Here is a 16,266-nt window from a genome sequence, read left to right as displayed (position 1 = left end):
CTCCAACTCTGATTTTTCCCTTCATGTTTCTACTATTGCTATTTCTAGGGGTGTCCTGCTTGCGACTGCAGTCTGTCACAGACACTCCCCACTGCTCTGGAGAGACCATGTGAGGTCTTAAAGGAGTATGTAGATGTGTCCCTTGGGAAACATCACTCTAATTTTGTTACTAGATAAAGTCACAGGTATAAGAACACCATTCAGGCATGGTATCCATGCACTGAGGAAACCCAAAGAGCTCATGTTGCTTTACAGCTTGTTGGTACCCAAGATAAATGATTTTAGCTCTACCTTATGTATGGATGGCTAAATGGTACCTACCATTTTGATACCTAAATGGCTACACAGCCTCTTTTTTATTTTATTTATTTATTTTTTATTATTATATTATTATTTTTTATTTTTAATTAGAGCTCTAAAAATTACCAAGTTGCTTCCTACTCCCAGCCAGAAAGTGAAAGAATAACACTTTGGAGCTCAAAGCTAACATTTCTTTTCCCACAGTGTTTTCAACTAGCTATAACTGCATCTACTGTACTATCCATCTCTCTACGTGCACACATGTCTACACTCATTTGCCCCTTTTGGACTAGATAGTGACCCCTAATACGCTCACACTCCACCAGCTTATCAGTCAGAACACTGAAGAAGAAAAATACAGAACCTCACAAGGATGTTATATACATTTATACTAACTAAGCATAGGTTAATTGCTTGTCTTAGTTGTTGCAACATTTATGTATCTTTAAATAAGACTCTACCAAGTTCTTCAGCATATTTCCCTTAATAACATGATGAGCTCTCTTCCCACCTGTGAAGGATGGGAAAACAATTTGTGCTACATCACGTACCATTGGTGAGGCTACAAGCTCCAGCTGGGACCACTCATTTCCTTACCACCCTAAGCTACAAGAGAGCAGAATGCAACCTTGGTGAGACATTTAGAAGTTGTGGGCCACGTTTGCTATTTTAGCTATGTTGGCTGGTACAGTCTGGGGATAATCCAGGAAGAAGTTGTACCCTAAGGACTGGGAAGTAGAGAGTGCCAGGAAAAGGTACTGTGGTTGCTGGTAGCAGGCTCAGAACATCTGCTGTGGTTGTGGGGGCTGTTCTGCCTTGTGGGAATGGGCTATTTTTTGAGACACTCCTCTTTCTTTCTGTGAACTAGGCTAATTCCCCTCTTATTCTGTCTGTTCTCCTTATTTTCCTGTTCTTCACCAGGTTTTCTTCTGTATTCAGATGCTGTTTTCCAAAGTCCTGGACCAAAGGCTTAAAAGGGAAAAAAAAGACAAAAGTATGAGTGTTGTTCTGCTTGTTATACTTATCTTATTTAATTATAAATTTTATCCTTTTCTTCTGCTAGTCTCATATATCTAAAGACTAAAAAACTCCTTGTAGATAAGGACTGAATTTGTGTGTTGCTAGAACAGTGGCCTTCTATGAGATATTTGTCTTCAGGCATTGTTCTACAGTGTTTGATTAATAACTGTTATTTTTACGTAGTTTATGATGATATTTTTCTTTGTAACTTGTTACTGTTATCCATTCCACAACTAATAACTACTTGACATCTGGTTAATTAAGTAAACAACATACAAAGTTTGTTTCTCTTGTTATGGTTATAAAATATCAGAAATACAAAGTTATCTGAATTATCCTAATCTCTAAGCTGCAGAAATAAGATTTATCTCAAGATTAAGCAAGGAGGAAATTCTGATTCAGTCATTATGAATTAATCAAATAAGGAAAAGTCATAGAAGGAAATTATCATCTAAATGTTTTCTACATGGTCTGGAAATGTGTAATTAGGGTCTAGCTAAGTGGCTTACTGTGTCCTGTAATGCAAGGTTTCAAAGTCACTAGAAATTTCCCCAGGAAACAATGTTTTATACTAGAGAGTGGATTTTATTTTATTTTTATTTTAGTGTTCCTGTGTTAGCAGTAATTATAGAAACAAATATTAAATTTCCCAAAAGCCTACTGTTTTTTTAATAAAGCAGTACTTACCTATTTGAAATATCACTAGTCACATGTTCAAAATAAAAGATTAGAAAGAAAAACTTTCTTTTCAATGCCGTAAAGAGCCCAGATACCATCATAGCTGGTAACTTTGCTGAGCATTTCACTTTTAATCTTACCAAATAATAAGCATATGCTCCTACGAAAGAAAAAGCAAAATTAGTATTTTTGGAAGGGCTTGTTTTTTTGAAACTATAGTGCTTTGTCACTTGTCTCTTAAGTTGTCTATGTCATGACTTGGAGGGAGCGTGGGCAGGTTGAGTGACCAGACCTTATGGGACAGCTTCAGCTCCTTTTTCTCACATGTGAAACATCAGGGCTGTGTAGTGGGTGGGAATGCAAGAGTGCTGTGGCTCTACATAAAAGATGACAATGTCTCAACAACTGTTGGATATGTGCTTAGGATGAGAGTTCATCAAAGACTTTGCAGTCTGCAATAGGCCTCCACTTCATGAAATGCCTTTGGGTATGGGTTGCTACTGACCATCCTGATATGCTTCAGTACAGGCTTCCTCTTTTTGTCTTCTGGCTTTTATTACTACAATCTGTTCTTGGTAATGATCCCTCTGCTCCTGAACAAACAATATCATATGTTCTTTATCCCTGTTTCTTGAACTTCTGATTCACTTTAATCATAACAATCTTTGTATCAGCAATAAGAGTCACTGACATTAAACAAGCACAGGAAGCCCTAGAAGTGAGATACTTCCTTCCCAATGTAATGAAATATTATAACAGTCTGGGAAAGGAAAACTTGCAGTGACATGGGGAAAGAATGTCTCTAAACAAAATAGCATTTTTTCATTGTTATTTTCAGTGTCTTCTCCCCTGAAGTCAGGGGAAAGGCTTGTAGAGGGGAAAAAAAAGGCACAATATGGGTTTGGAAGCTCTTGGTGGCAGTGAAGTGTCACAAATACCTCAGTGCAGAACTTGCAATAAGACTCTGCAGGCCAAATTCAGAGTCTGAGGACATGAAACTTGAATCACCCCATGCCAGCCAGAGACTCCAGCTGTTATTCTTATGCATTATTTATACTTCCTGCCCTTAAATAACACCCTGGGGATTTGTCTGTGAATTGTGTGCTGAGTTCATTTTCAGATGAAGGGTTCGATATCTAAGGTAACTGAAAGAGAAGTTGTATGTCACGCTGAAATCTCTCCATCTTTGTATGTGTTTACAACAACTTACCGTTTTGCAGACCTTCCTGAATTAGTGCTCAAGCTGTTCAAATGTACCTGTTCATTCACAGCCTGACCCTGTGAGAGGAGGAATGCCTTCCCTCTCCTCTCTAGAGCTGCGTGCCTTTTGTATAGAAAAGTTAATGCAATATAACTTGGTGTCCAGGTGAGCCATGACCAACTTTTTACTGTTTGGGGAAAAAATACGAAGGTGCTCACCAGAGTACATCTCCAGCAGCCTCCTGGGGGAAGGGAGGAGGCATGTGGGAGCCTGGCCAGCCAACAGTTACCTGCCTTGCATTGCTGGATGCAGCTTGATGAATGTGCACTTCCCTCTTCCCTGTCCTGATGGTTGCTGGCAGCAATTAAAGGTGGGCAGCTGTTTGATGTCTGGTGTAATGCTGGCTGTGAGTGTTTGCAGAGGGAACGGATGGAAGCTGAGGTTTCACGTGGAGCCACAGAATGGAAGGGAGTTCTTAAAGACAGATGAATCCAGAAGAAAATAGGTTTACATAAAGTTTGTGTAATGCTGTCTTCAAGAAGGATAGCATTTTGAACAGGCTGCAATAAAGAATTCAAATCCTTCTTTATTAGAGGAGGAGGTGGCAGCTTTTTCCCCTTTTCCCTCTCCATGAGGGAAGTTTCCTAGTGCTGCTGAGCAAGTTCAGTCAGTTATGATTTATTTTTTCGTTTATCACCTGTCAGACTTTGCTCAGAATGCAATTATTACTTAAATTATCCTGACCCAAAATAGACAATCTGTTGCTTCTAGCAGATATTATTGTGTGTTGTTTTTTTTATTTTCATGGTTTTCAGAGTTGCTTTAGGTGATCCTACGCTTGTCTTATTTGTAGCCTCTAGCTCAAAAGTGGCCTGATTCACAGGCTATGGTGGTGCAGCTGTCTTTGGTTCTGTATGTGCAGACCAGTTGCAGTGCTGCTGAACACACTTTACCTTTAATTCTCTTAGAGACTGGCATGTGGCAATAAATAATTATGGACTCTGTCATGATTCTTATGTAGAAAAGTATATAGTTTTGTGGATGACTATCACAGTGGGGCTGTGGATCTCAATGCCTTTGTGGGTATGCATAGGGAGTCTGTTTATGGAGTCATTTGTCCTCATTCATGTGTTATCCTGCCAGCAATTCTTGCTGTTCACATCCAAAGCACTACAGTGTGGACCTGCAGGCACTCTGATGCATTGGGATATGTTGTTGTTTCTACATGCATCACATCAGTTGAAAGCTTATAAATTACAGGATAGGTATTAGTGATGGGATTTAAATCCAGGTGGCTTTTTCTGGCAAGATCACAATTAATCTTCTTTTTTCTTCTTTCACCTTCCTTTTGCCATCTCCTGTCTGGAGAGAAAGCAGCATTTTGTGTTTCTGTGTTCAGGTGACTATTGCAACGGAGCTTTAAAAATTACAGCCTACCAGTAAGGCTTACCATCCTGGGACAGATGAAATGTCTCTCTCACACTCATCTGTTGGGCAGCAAAGCATGGACAGCTCCTGATCAGTACCTGAGATGTCATGGGGCAGCTGAGCAGAAGAACCATCTTGGGCTGCTGGCTTAATCAGACCTCCACTATATGTGTTGGTTCTAATGAAAACACATTGTATTTCTGGAAAAAAAAATTGAAAGAAAATCTGTGTGGCAATCAGTCTGGTCATCCCATGTGCCTTTTGTCCTCGGCAGAAGGCACAGCTTGATCTCCCTGGGAACATGTTCCTCTGCAGGACAGAGTATGATGAGGCAGCAGTCAAGGCTGGTGCAAGTGCAGGGATGACAAATGCAAAAATCAGTTCTCTGCTGTCCCCATTGCTTTCAGCACTCATTGAGGGTGTTTGTGGGAGTTGTCTGAGCCCATGATTTATTGGGTTTAGGCAGGCAGCAGTTGGTGCAGTGTCAGAGTTGGCAGAGATGAGTGGGGCTCTGCTGATGTGTGGCTCCTGCAGCAATGGGAGCAGATGCCTGTGCTACAGGCAAGATGCTGTCCTGACTGTTAGTATGCAGCCCTTAAGAGGAACAACTGTCTTATCTGGATGGCAGAAAATCATGGGAAGAGAACAGTGCTTGGCTGGCTGGGGACACCTGGGGCCTCTTCTTGTTGATAACCCCAGAGCAAACACCCTGGGGATCTACAAAAGTGAGATCTATCATGTGTGAGGTTGCTCTGAGTGCAGCTCTGGTTCAAGAGGGGAAGGAGTCACCATTTGCTGGTGACTCCCCCCTCATGGCTGACAAATACAAAGGGGGAGGCTTGGGCATTGCAGGTCACTAGACAATAAGGCTTCTTGCAAAGTCATATCATGCCTTCATACAAAGAACAGAAGTAATTTAAAAAAAGACAGTGTAGTGCTTAAAGCCATTAAGTACTACATATTATGCTATGCATCAGAAAACTCTGTGGCTTGGCTGAATGTTTATTGCTTGTCTGGTCTCACAGGGGCTGGATTTCTTTCTGAGAAGTGGGAACTGAACCAGTGGGCCTGAGATATGTTGGTAGATACCTGAGCATTTTTTTTTAAAACAGGTACATGGTGCATTGACAATTTTTCAATGATGCTTTTTTTTTTTTTTTGAGTATTGCATCTGTAGCAAATTGTACTAATGTACTGCAATGCCATACCAATGTTGCAGCTTATCACTAGGTAACTGTTGAAGCTGTATATGGGGTCTGACAGTCAAAGACAGAAATAGACTGGCATGGCAGTAGTAATATTTGAGCCAAACAGCTGTGTTCTAACAATCAAGAAGAATAGCTTTTTCATTTTCCTCTCCTTTGGCTTTCTTCTCCCTAAATAACTCTGTCCTCTGTAGTTATTGCTTGCCCATAATATATTCTGTAAATACTGTATAACTGTAAACTGTGACAAGGTAGCTAACAAGAAGAAAGTGAGAAGGAAGATATAAAATAGTTTTGAATGCTTGTAATAATGTAAAATCAAATAGTGGGAACAGAAATCAATACCCTTACTCATGCTAGGTAGGATCTTCCTCCATTAGCCTCATCAGGAAGACTGCAGAGACTTCTATTCTAAGAACTTCTATACTAAGGTCTATTTAATATGAACGAATCTATCAAGACTCTGGTCCAGGATTAAAAGCAGAATTAAGTTTTAATGGAGCATAAACACTTCAAGGGTTTTACATTTGTTTAAATTTTCTCCTTTCTTGAACAAAAGGAGATAAGTGCTTAATGCACACGTGGGGCTGGGTAGCACAATACAAGTGAAAAAAAAGATGATTGAGGTGAGCCAATGAATTGTCAAACAGAAGGACCAGAGGCAGATCTCAAGAGAAGTTAAACAAATAGCATGTAATTAATTCTCACAATTTTACCTAATGCTCTGTGACATGGCTGTCACTAACATTGTCAGAAGCTGTAAGTGAAATGGAATTGAAATAATTTCCTGGCAGCAGTAATCTCAGTACATTGGAAGAATGTTTTTCTAATATGGATGTCTTGAATCATGTATTCTTGAGCTGTGCATAGGAGTGTTAAAAGCTGAAGGTATTCTGTTATGACTTTTATCTTAAACTGATGCTGTTGCTTCAGTTAGCAGTATTATAACCTCTATGACATACAAAAATGTATTTACTTCTGTGACTGCCCTCCAGGGCACTGTCTGCAACTATAAAAATGGCCACAAAAGCATATGATTATGTGGTTTTACTACTTCATTTTTATTTATCACTTTTTCCCCTTCATTTGAAAGCATTTTTTTTACACTGTTAATGCACCTGAGATTGAAGCAGGCAGTTGTGCTTTCTATTAGGAGAATAAACTCTACTTTCTGGTTGACAAGAGCAGCAGAGGAAAACCACAGGGATATTCTGTCTCTATTATAAAGTGCCTCCCAAGCAGGATACTAAAAGGTAATACCGACCAAAAATTATCATTGTGTTAACCTTCCTGTTTGTTATGCTATTTTGCTTGGTTTTAGCTACGGTAAAATCTTTGTTTGCTGAAGCAGTGATAATAGGAATTATACTGGGACACTGAACTTGCTGTAAGTGTTACATAGCAGTTTTCATTTTAAGAAATGTTCTTAAATCGTTCTCAGTTGCTTACCATTTTCTAGTTTGTAATTATTCAAGTTAAGATCTTCCCATTTGTCCTACTCATGTCAACTTTGATTAACTTGAGAAATAGTAGAATTATGCTAGCCAAAGAACAAGCTAAGAGAAAACATTCTTGTTTTTTATTTTCCTCCCCTCATCCCTGCATAAAGGAACTCATAATTCCTTTAAGAGGATTCTGTGCAAATCTGGCAAAAGATGGCCTTTGAAAGGGAGCCAAGGGTTTTGCCTGGATTAGTTAAATACCTGGGGGGGGGGAAAAATCAGTTTGTACATCCTTGGATAAGTGTTCACACATGTGATAAATTCTCAGAATATCCTGTTTGCTGCTGGTGAGTAGATGTTATTACTCCCCTTCTAGTCCCTACTTGCTGATCAATCTTGTATGTGACTGCATGCATCTTCGGGGTGCAAGGGGAGCTCTGTAGCTGAGGGCTTTACAAAGCACAGATTTTTATTCATATATCTTGCCTCTTCCCTGCTATACTTAGCTGATGCACAGTTGGAATGAAGTTGCTAAAATCCAGAGGGCTGCAGAAGGTTTATGAGCAGTAAGGAGCAGAGCTGGAGTGCAATAAGCAATGGAAGACAGCAGAGAGCACAAAGAAAAGATTAGGAGTTGGAAGAAGGTAATGAAGGGGAGAAAAACAAAGTTTGAGTTATTTTACACAGGAACTCAAGGCAATGAAATGGTAGTGCACCTTTCTTTTATAGAAGCTAATAAGTCCAACACAAATTGTAGGATATGATCTTGAAAGAAGGCAATTTCTAGACGGAAGTTTGAGGGTTCTCTATCAGCTGATACTGATTAAAAGAAGGAGCAAACTTAAGAAATAGATGTTTGGTATGGACAGACCTCATAAATGAGGTGATAAATGAGAATACATACCAGAAGAGACCTTGAAATTGTGATTAGTAGATATTTTGGCCACAGTCATGCCTAACGATGACTCCTCCATTTGAATCTAAAGATATATAAAGGAAGACAATGTTTTCTGGAAACAGCTCAGATAAAACTACTAGGGTGACTTAACATCACTTAGTTTGCTGGAAAATATCTGATGTTTTATTTCTCTTCCTTACATTGTTATATGAAATCACTTCAAAAAAAAACAAATGAGTATTAAATCTTATTTTTTTTTCCTAAACTCTGGCTTAAATAACTTGTATAAAAGGTCTCCTTCTCCATGGAAGGCTGTCAAACGCTCAACCTGTTGCAAGACAGGAGTCTTCCTCCAAAAGAGATGTAAAAGACAGCATAGCCAGTGTTGATTATTATGGTTGATGCATTATTCCCAGGACTTTCAGCATCTCCTCTTAACAGATAAACACAGCAAACTGCAAAATGTTATCAAGCATTTGTCTGAAATATAGTTGGTCAGTCAGAGAAACAAGAAGGTGAAGAGGAAAAAAAAAAAAAAAACACTTGTGTTATAAGCATGTGGCCAGTCCCTGCCCACTGTAGCAGGGAGATATGGCTGTCCTCATTACTGGCAGTGCCCCTCTGGCCTGACAAAGGCAGCTTCTGAACTCCAGGGTCAGTAGCAGGGTTTGAAATTCTCTATTTGTTCTTGTCTTTGACCTCATACTTCCAGTGTTCCAAGTGCAAAGGAAGCTGCAGAGCTGTGATAGGGGTTACAATGAAGAGACTGAACAGCGGTGTCAGAGCCCTGGTTACTGCAGGGATGAAAAAAGAATCAAATATGCTGACCCAGGTCAAGACTACATGGGGAGCCGGGCTGTGGCCATTCAAAAACCATTAAAGAAATATTAAAAAAAAAAAAAAAAAGCCCCAATCCCTGTCCAGCAAGTAGGACAGCTCTCAGTAGGAACCCTCTGAGGATGGAAGAAGGATATATCAAACAACACCATCCTGAGATAAGACATGGGCATCACATCACTGGTTAAAGCGGTAAGAGATTAAACTGAAGCTTTACCTACGGTCTGGACCAGTTTCTGGGGTCATAATAGCAAATGAGTAGGAGCCAAAGAAAACTTAACTTGCACTAATTCTCAATAACCATTATCATTAAACAGCAATTCCTCCTGTTTTAGGAAGGTGAGAAACTTTTTATATTGCTTCAAAACCAAAGGCATGCAGAACTGTTTGATACTCTGAGTATTTTTCAGTGACTGATCAGTCCTGAGAGTTGAAAAGTAGTTGGAAATGTTTCTTGGGAAAGCTACAGAAGTGAGCAGTGTAGATCTTCCTTCTGACTCACAGCCACGATATCTGAATTGCTGGAGGCTCTATTCTTTTTTTCTGGTATTATTAGTAAAAATGGATTTGCAACAATCTCCTGGGTATCATTTGTCTATAAACTGAAACTACACTGCAGGAGGATAGAGGTGATTAAAAACTTCTTAAGTTCTCTGTGCCACTGGATGATATGTACAGGCCAAGAAGGTGCAGAGGTGAAGGTAGGCATACAAACTGATGGACCCTAACCTGCCCCACTGTTGTGCAGCTGGCAACAAAGCCTATTAACATTTACCACATGGCTACTTTCCTGTGTTTTTATTCTTTTTCTCACTGTTAAATAAAAGTTTAACTTTTATTTTGTGGGCAGCCATGGTGTTTCTTGCTCTTGAAGAGAAAGCACGTTGTGCTTCTCTGTGGTTGTGGTGGATGTATCTGGACTTGGGGACTGAAGTGGTACAAGTTCTGTTTTTTGTTGTGGTTTTTTTTTTTTTTTAGGTCTACGTAGAAAAACTTGACAAACGGACTTAAAAACATGTTAAGAAAAGGCATGTTGTAGCTTTATTGTGAAGTGTTGGCCAGTTCTTGGAGGGTGAGAGTTCAAGTTTACCAATGGTTGGCTAAGGGACTCTGGGACAATAGGAGCTTCACAGTAGCAGGGGGCTGTCCAGTGTGTCAGTGTCCTCCTTCCCTACCCCATGTATTTAGTTATCCTTGCCAGGAGGTTCTCTTGTGGGGCTCTGTCCAGGGACAAGTGTCCCATGAGCTCTTACATGAGACTACTGAGCCTAAAATAGTCTGACAAAATGGCTTACGCCAGGCTTCATCCTGCTGTAAAAAGACTGCAGGACCTCAAGAGCCACAGAAGGTTGAGGTAGATGTATGCCTGAACATTGAGGCACTGAGATGGTCCAGGGTTGAAGATGGTTAGATCATAAGTATTCTCACAACACTTCTTAAAACTGGTGCAAAATAACTGGTTTCTGTTTTAGAGAGCTTTCTTCTACTATTGACATGGAAGTATTTTGCTGTATATAGTCAGTCCTTGCTGAAACGAAGGGCGTCAGTTGTAACACTTGGTAGCCATACATACTTTCCCAAACTCTTTATCTTGCCTGGAGATGTGCTGGGGGATATAGCTTGAAAATAAAGTAAAATGGAGCCCTGGGGTGGTGGCTGCCCATATCTGTGGTGAATGCAAAACCTGAACTTAACTATAGGACTTGTCCAAACCACTGCCGGGGGGAGGGGGGTGGTGTGTGGAATGAAAAAGATAAAATATCTTTAGGTCTCCAGTAGCTTCAGGAAAACAGTTGCTTCACAGCATGTTTAATCTTTCACATACTCATTTTCCCAAAAGTTTGAAAGTTGAAAAGATTTCTTTTAGCGTTTTGAAGAGCAGTGTGAGGCAGGTAAATTGTCATGGGCTTTTTCTAAAGTTATGTAAATGTATGCTACGGGAAGACTTGTATGAAACATGTTATTTATATACTCAGGAGTCTTTAAGATACTATTGTCACTTGCTCTGTGATTCTAGACACTCTCAAAAGGCCTTAATGTCATATGTAAAACACAAATGGAGATGCAGTAGAACGGGGGAATGATTCATAGGAATAGCACTATGCCTTCCTTCTGCTGCTTTGTTTGCTTTGTTTCTGACTGGTAAGAAAGCTATAGTGAAGAGTAAGCCTGCAGCTTGTAAAGGTTTTTTTTAGGGCTTAAGCTACAACAACCCAGTAGTCAGGTGAGCTGATTTGTTGTATGTTTCAAGCTATCCAGTTTCCCTTAGATGACTTAATCTGTGTCTAGTGACTTCTGTTAGCCCAGGACAGTTCAGTCCCTGGAAAACAAACTTGCTGCAGGCAGAGAGAAAAGTATGACCACTCCCAGAATGTAGGACTCCTGAAATAGCAGGGAAATTGTTGAGGTGGCATATGCTGGATTCTGCCAATAAATAAATCCCCTTCACTCAGAGGTTAAAGCAACTGGGGAAAATGTTTTTTTTTTTTTCCTGCTCCTAAGCATGGTATTCAGCTTGGTCTATAGTCAGACACATGAGAAATAGGTTCCTTGTAGTCTTTCATAGCACTGGCCTACCCAGTCCAGCATTCAGCAAGTTGGTTGTATTAGCAGAGGAGGGTGGTGGAAGGGGGGAGAAAACAAGAAATGACATGAAAGCCATGGAATATATCCATCCGGAAGCCCTGGAATAGATCCATCCTGTGGTGGAGTGAGGAAGTCTTTTCTGTTAACTGCATGTAGGTGCAAGGTTCCTCTGTGAGGTTATGGAGGCTCACGTGAGCTCCTGTCTGGCAGCATGCTCCAGAACTCAGGAGAAGGGAACTGCTCCCTGCCCCTTGCTGAGTCTGAAACTGTCTCCTGCATGGTTAGTGGAGGAGGGGATATGAGGATATCTACATGTTCACGGATTCTAAGGTCAGAAGAGACTGTTCTGGTGATCTATTAATTTTGTCCACGGACCTTAGATTTTTTTCCCCCACATTGGATTGAGGTTATCTTAGACATCTAATCTTTAAAGACTCCAGTCTATGCTGTTTATGCCACCTACCAGATAAGCTCTTTCAATGTCTAATCATCACAGCTAGGAAAATGCATCTTATTTCAAGGTTGAATTTGTATACCTGTTTCTACCTTTTTGATTTTGTTTTCATGGTTTCTTCTTTCAGTTATCTTTTACTGTTTTGTTTCCTTTTTTTTTTTTTTTTTTACTACTGGATGAAGTTAAACTGTACAGGCTTACTTGAGACCTTTGTCTTGTGTCTTTAAAAGTATTGTGCATTAGAATAGCATATTTACAAATGAAATACTGGAAGAAAGGGAATTAAGATATCCAATTACTAAGCCTGTTCTCACTGATAAAATTCCAAACTTCTGGAATAAATCTTCACTTGCTTATGACCTTATGTTGCTTCTAGTTGTTCCTTTCACATGTCTATCTGCAATGCTTCAGATATGGTTTAGTGGGGACTGTTAGCGTTAGGTCAGAGGTTGGACTCGATGATCTTGAGGTCTTTTCCAACCTAGAAATTCTGTGATTCTGTGATTAGTTCCTGAGAAGGATTTAAATCCTTGTCTTTTACAGCACATATTGTGTAATGACTCAAAATGTATTTGAGTTGTATCCTCTTGGAATGAACTCTCTAGCTGCAACTTGATTAAATGTGGTGTGAGCACTGGCCCTCAAAGTGCATAAAAACAGCTATGCCATAGGTCCATCAGGTCTCTTTCCAGCAGTGTCCAAAGCAGATGTTTTGGGGAAGATGCTTTAAAAAGAAAACCCCATGCTTGGATGTTAGCCAAACCACCAGTGCACATCTGCATAGATGCCAAAGCAAGCAGACCTCTACACAAATAGAATTTAGAAGTAATTTCTGCAGCTAGGTCTGGTGTGAGGTTATTTCATGGGTGGGCACATCCAGAATCCTAACTCTGTGTAGTCTTAATTCAGTCTTCATGGTGATCAGCTTAGGCCTCCTGAGAACATGGTGTGTGAATTGAACAAGCTCAGTAACAATTACATGACACTTTTACCTTTTACAAATAAAACTAAGCTAAACACAAGTTCTGCTTTCACTTTAAAGGAGAGAAATGCAAAGGAAAATAGCATAGTGACAGCAAAGGGGAAAAAACAGGAAGGCAGAATTTTGGTTTTCTGGTTTGTCTGGTTTTTCTTTTCCTTAAAACTCTTGAATATGTTTTATTGACTTTGAGTTCTAAGTGGAGAAAGATGATGGTGCAAGCAGGCAGAACAACATTTTGTCTGATTGTATGCATAACTGACTGTAGATTTTTTTTTAGATGTTTCAGGCATTTTGTTTTGAGCTTACTGGTATTAAATACAAACAATTACTCTGGTACATGTCTGTGCAATCCCTTTCCTACAATTAGAGTAACCAAGTTTCTCCCTGTAAGGTGAACTGGAATTGTTCCTTTATATGGAGCAGCTGGAAAAGATTTTATTTGGGGAACAGTTAAAAATAGTTATTTCCACAAGCCTTTAGCCACCACTGAAGAGCCATGCATATCTGGTATCCAAGGGCAATCAAGTTTCATATGGGCCTACCACATATGAAGATGGCAGGGCAGTTGAAATGAGTACAAAGGAAAAGTTGAGAAAAGGAAGAAAAAATGCCTTTTGTCTAAGCCATTTTAATAATGCACCAGAGAGCCCTGTGTGAATCCAACCAGAAACACAGTGAATGATGACTAAACACAACAATTTGAAACACCCCAAATATAGACTGGAATCATCAGACTTCTTAAATCACTTCTGTATTAATTCTGATCAGGTTCTATATTAAACTTACCTAAACCTAGTCTACAGCAACAGCTGGGCTTGAGATTATTTGCTTTCCTCTGCTTTGGAGAGGCAGGGCAAAAAAGTCATGTAGCTAAGAGCCAGATGCCAAGGTTAGCAGGGGTCTGAAAAGAGAAAGGAAACAGCTTTTGCTAAACAGAAGCCATAATGCCATACTGCAGTAAAACGTATCTTAGCACTTCAGCAAACCCATATTTATAGAAAGCATCAGCATGCAGCTATGGTCACATGTCTGAAGGTGGCCTTTCATCCCCTTGTAAATATTTTTCAAATGAGACAGGGGTGGGAGATGGGAGAAAGAACAGATGATGGTGTTTAAATTTCTGCAGCATTGGAATTTCAGTACCTGCTGCAGAGGGTGTAACAGGCATCTAGTCCTTACCTCTCGAACTGAAATACCAAAACTCACTCTTGAAACTCTTGCCAGTTTTCACGCCCCCTTCCCACCCCCACAGCCTCACCACTACCGTCAGCATTTGCTATGCCATTTTGCTTCATTGCTCACTTGCTAAATATAAGCCTGTGATTTTTTTCTTTCTTCTGGAAGCTCTGCTGTGCCATAAGCACTGAATGCTGTCAGCTCCCCCACCCCAATTCACCATAAGCTATGGACTGCCTACAAGGGTACATAAGTGTATCTTAAGTGAAATGTTGGCTTCTATGGTTAAAAAGGCTTGTTCTTGAGTCTGGGAAGGACCTTGGGAGGTCTCTAGTGCAGCTTACTGCTCCAAGCAGGGTGAACTGTGACACCAGATCAGGTTGCTCAGGGCTTTCTGGTCTTGAAAACCTCCAAGGACAGAGCCTGCACAGCCTCCTTGGTTGATCTTGTTCAGTGTTTGGCTGTCCTCAGGAATAAAGGGTTTCTCCTTGCACTCAGTATGCCTCTCATTTCTGTTTGTGCCTGCTATCTTCTCACCATGCACTGCTGTGAAGAGCTTTACTCTGTTTATTGGGTAGCCTTGTAAGTACTGAGGGACTCATGTCAGGTGTCCCCAAAGCTGCCTTGCTTACATGTTGAACTAGCTTTTCTTTAAATTCTCCTCACAAGGCAATGCTCCAGCACTCAACATTCTGGCTGCCCTCTGCTGAACTCATTCCAGTTTACTGATGTATTGGGCAGCTTGTGACGGCATACTCTTCTAAACAGTCTGTGTGTTTAGCAAAGAGGAATGTTTCCTTTCTGACAAAAACACTCCAGGATTACTATATCACCTTCTGTGCTGCTAGGGAATGCTGCTGGCTCACATTGATTGCTATTGTTCATGACCCCTGTGGCAGATCTGATCCATAGGCAGTGGCTTGCTGAAGGAATTTGAAGACTTAAGGACTTCCAAAGAGTTCTTTGTTGCCTGTGTGGAAAACTTTCTCACCTTAAATACTGTGAAAGAAGTGTTCATAAGTCTTATCATGTTTATATTGCTGGTCTTTGTCCAAGACCAGTACTGGGTCATCCAAAGATGTTAATTAGGTGAAGTATTTTCTCCTTGGGTGGTTAACTATGCTATTCTCTGATAACATCTTCAGAAGTACCTCAAGACTTTACAAAAAATAAAATTTATTATTCCAAATTCTATCCCTATTTACTGCATAAATACTTATGCAAGTATACTAATATAAACAGATGCAAGGGCCTACCGAAGGCTGTGCGAAAAAGGAGGGGAAAAAATTGCTTAAAATAGCTCCTGATGGTAGCTTCTGGTGCGATGTCAGGCTGCTTAAGCATAAGAAGGAACATAACTCCATCCCCTTCTGCTTTCACTCCAAGCCACAGGTCCCATCAAGCACTAACTGGATGGGGCAGGACTACTAGGCTTCATATGTTTTGTGGCCCATGACATTACTTTTACTTGTCTCTGACTGCAGCTCATGTTCTTTTTTTTTGTTCTCTATCTCTTTTGAACATCAATTCCTTTTTATTTCTATACTTTTTTAGCTCTTCTAGATGTGCCCTTTAGGATGAGCTTTTTCTGAGATAAACATACCACACTCACATTGTAGAGAGAGATCATCTTTACAATCTCTACTTGCAATTTTGAATTTCTAAGAGTGGAGGTTATTGTCAAATTGTCAGGATAGTTCAGCAAGGTTATCTAAAGGTCACCATCGGAAGCTCAGGATATTTTAGGAGAGTAGATTCAGTGTACTCTGCAAAATATTTGTTTGCTTGTTAAAGTTGTATCAAATGCAAAAGCCTGATCCTGTAGCTCTGAGATTGACCCTACCCATCTCAGTGGGACTGTTGCATGACGGGGATTGAAGGATCAGATTCTCCAGGATGTTTGATAAATGATGCATGTCCATGGGGAAATTGGCTTGTTTAGCCAGTCATGGATGTATGCATTTCGAAAGAGCAAAATTTTGCTTACTGTTTTCAAAGTAAAAGAGCAAATTTCCTGGCTATTTCTAAAAATATAACTATCTTTTAATGTCAAGATGCC

The 16,266-nt window shown here is 40.1% G+C and overlaps 1 long non-coding RNA gene across 1 annotated transcript in view; it reads left to right on the top strand.

The window, feature by feature from the left end:
- The first annotated feature begins 804 nt into the window (after positions 1-804).
- Positions 805-16,266, top strand: part of LOC137850958 (uncharacterized) — a 57,867-nt gene continuing 42,405 nt past the window's right edge. Inside the window, exon 1 of the long non-coding RNA XR_011092925.1 lies at positions 805-1,055. This is a non-coding gene — a long non-coding RNA (uncharacterized lncRNA). The remainder of the gene's footprint in view (positions 1,056-16,266) is intronic.

Source organism: Anas acuta, chromosome 2 (genome assembly GCF_963932015.1).
Source record: "Anas acuta chromosome 2, bAnaAcu1.1, whole genome shotgun sequence".
In the NCBI taxonomy this organism is placed as follows: domain Eukaryota; kingdom Metazoa; phylum Chordata; class Aves; order Anseriformes; family Anatidae; genus Anas; species Anas acuta.
Note: the sequence above shows the minus strand (reverse complement) of the source record. Positions and strands in the feature narration are given on the sequence as shown.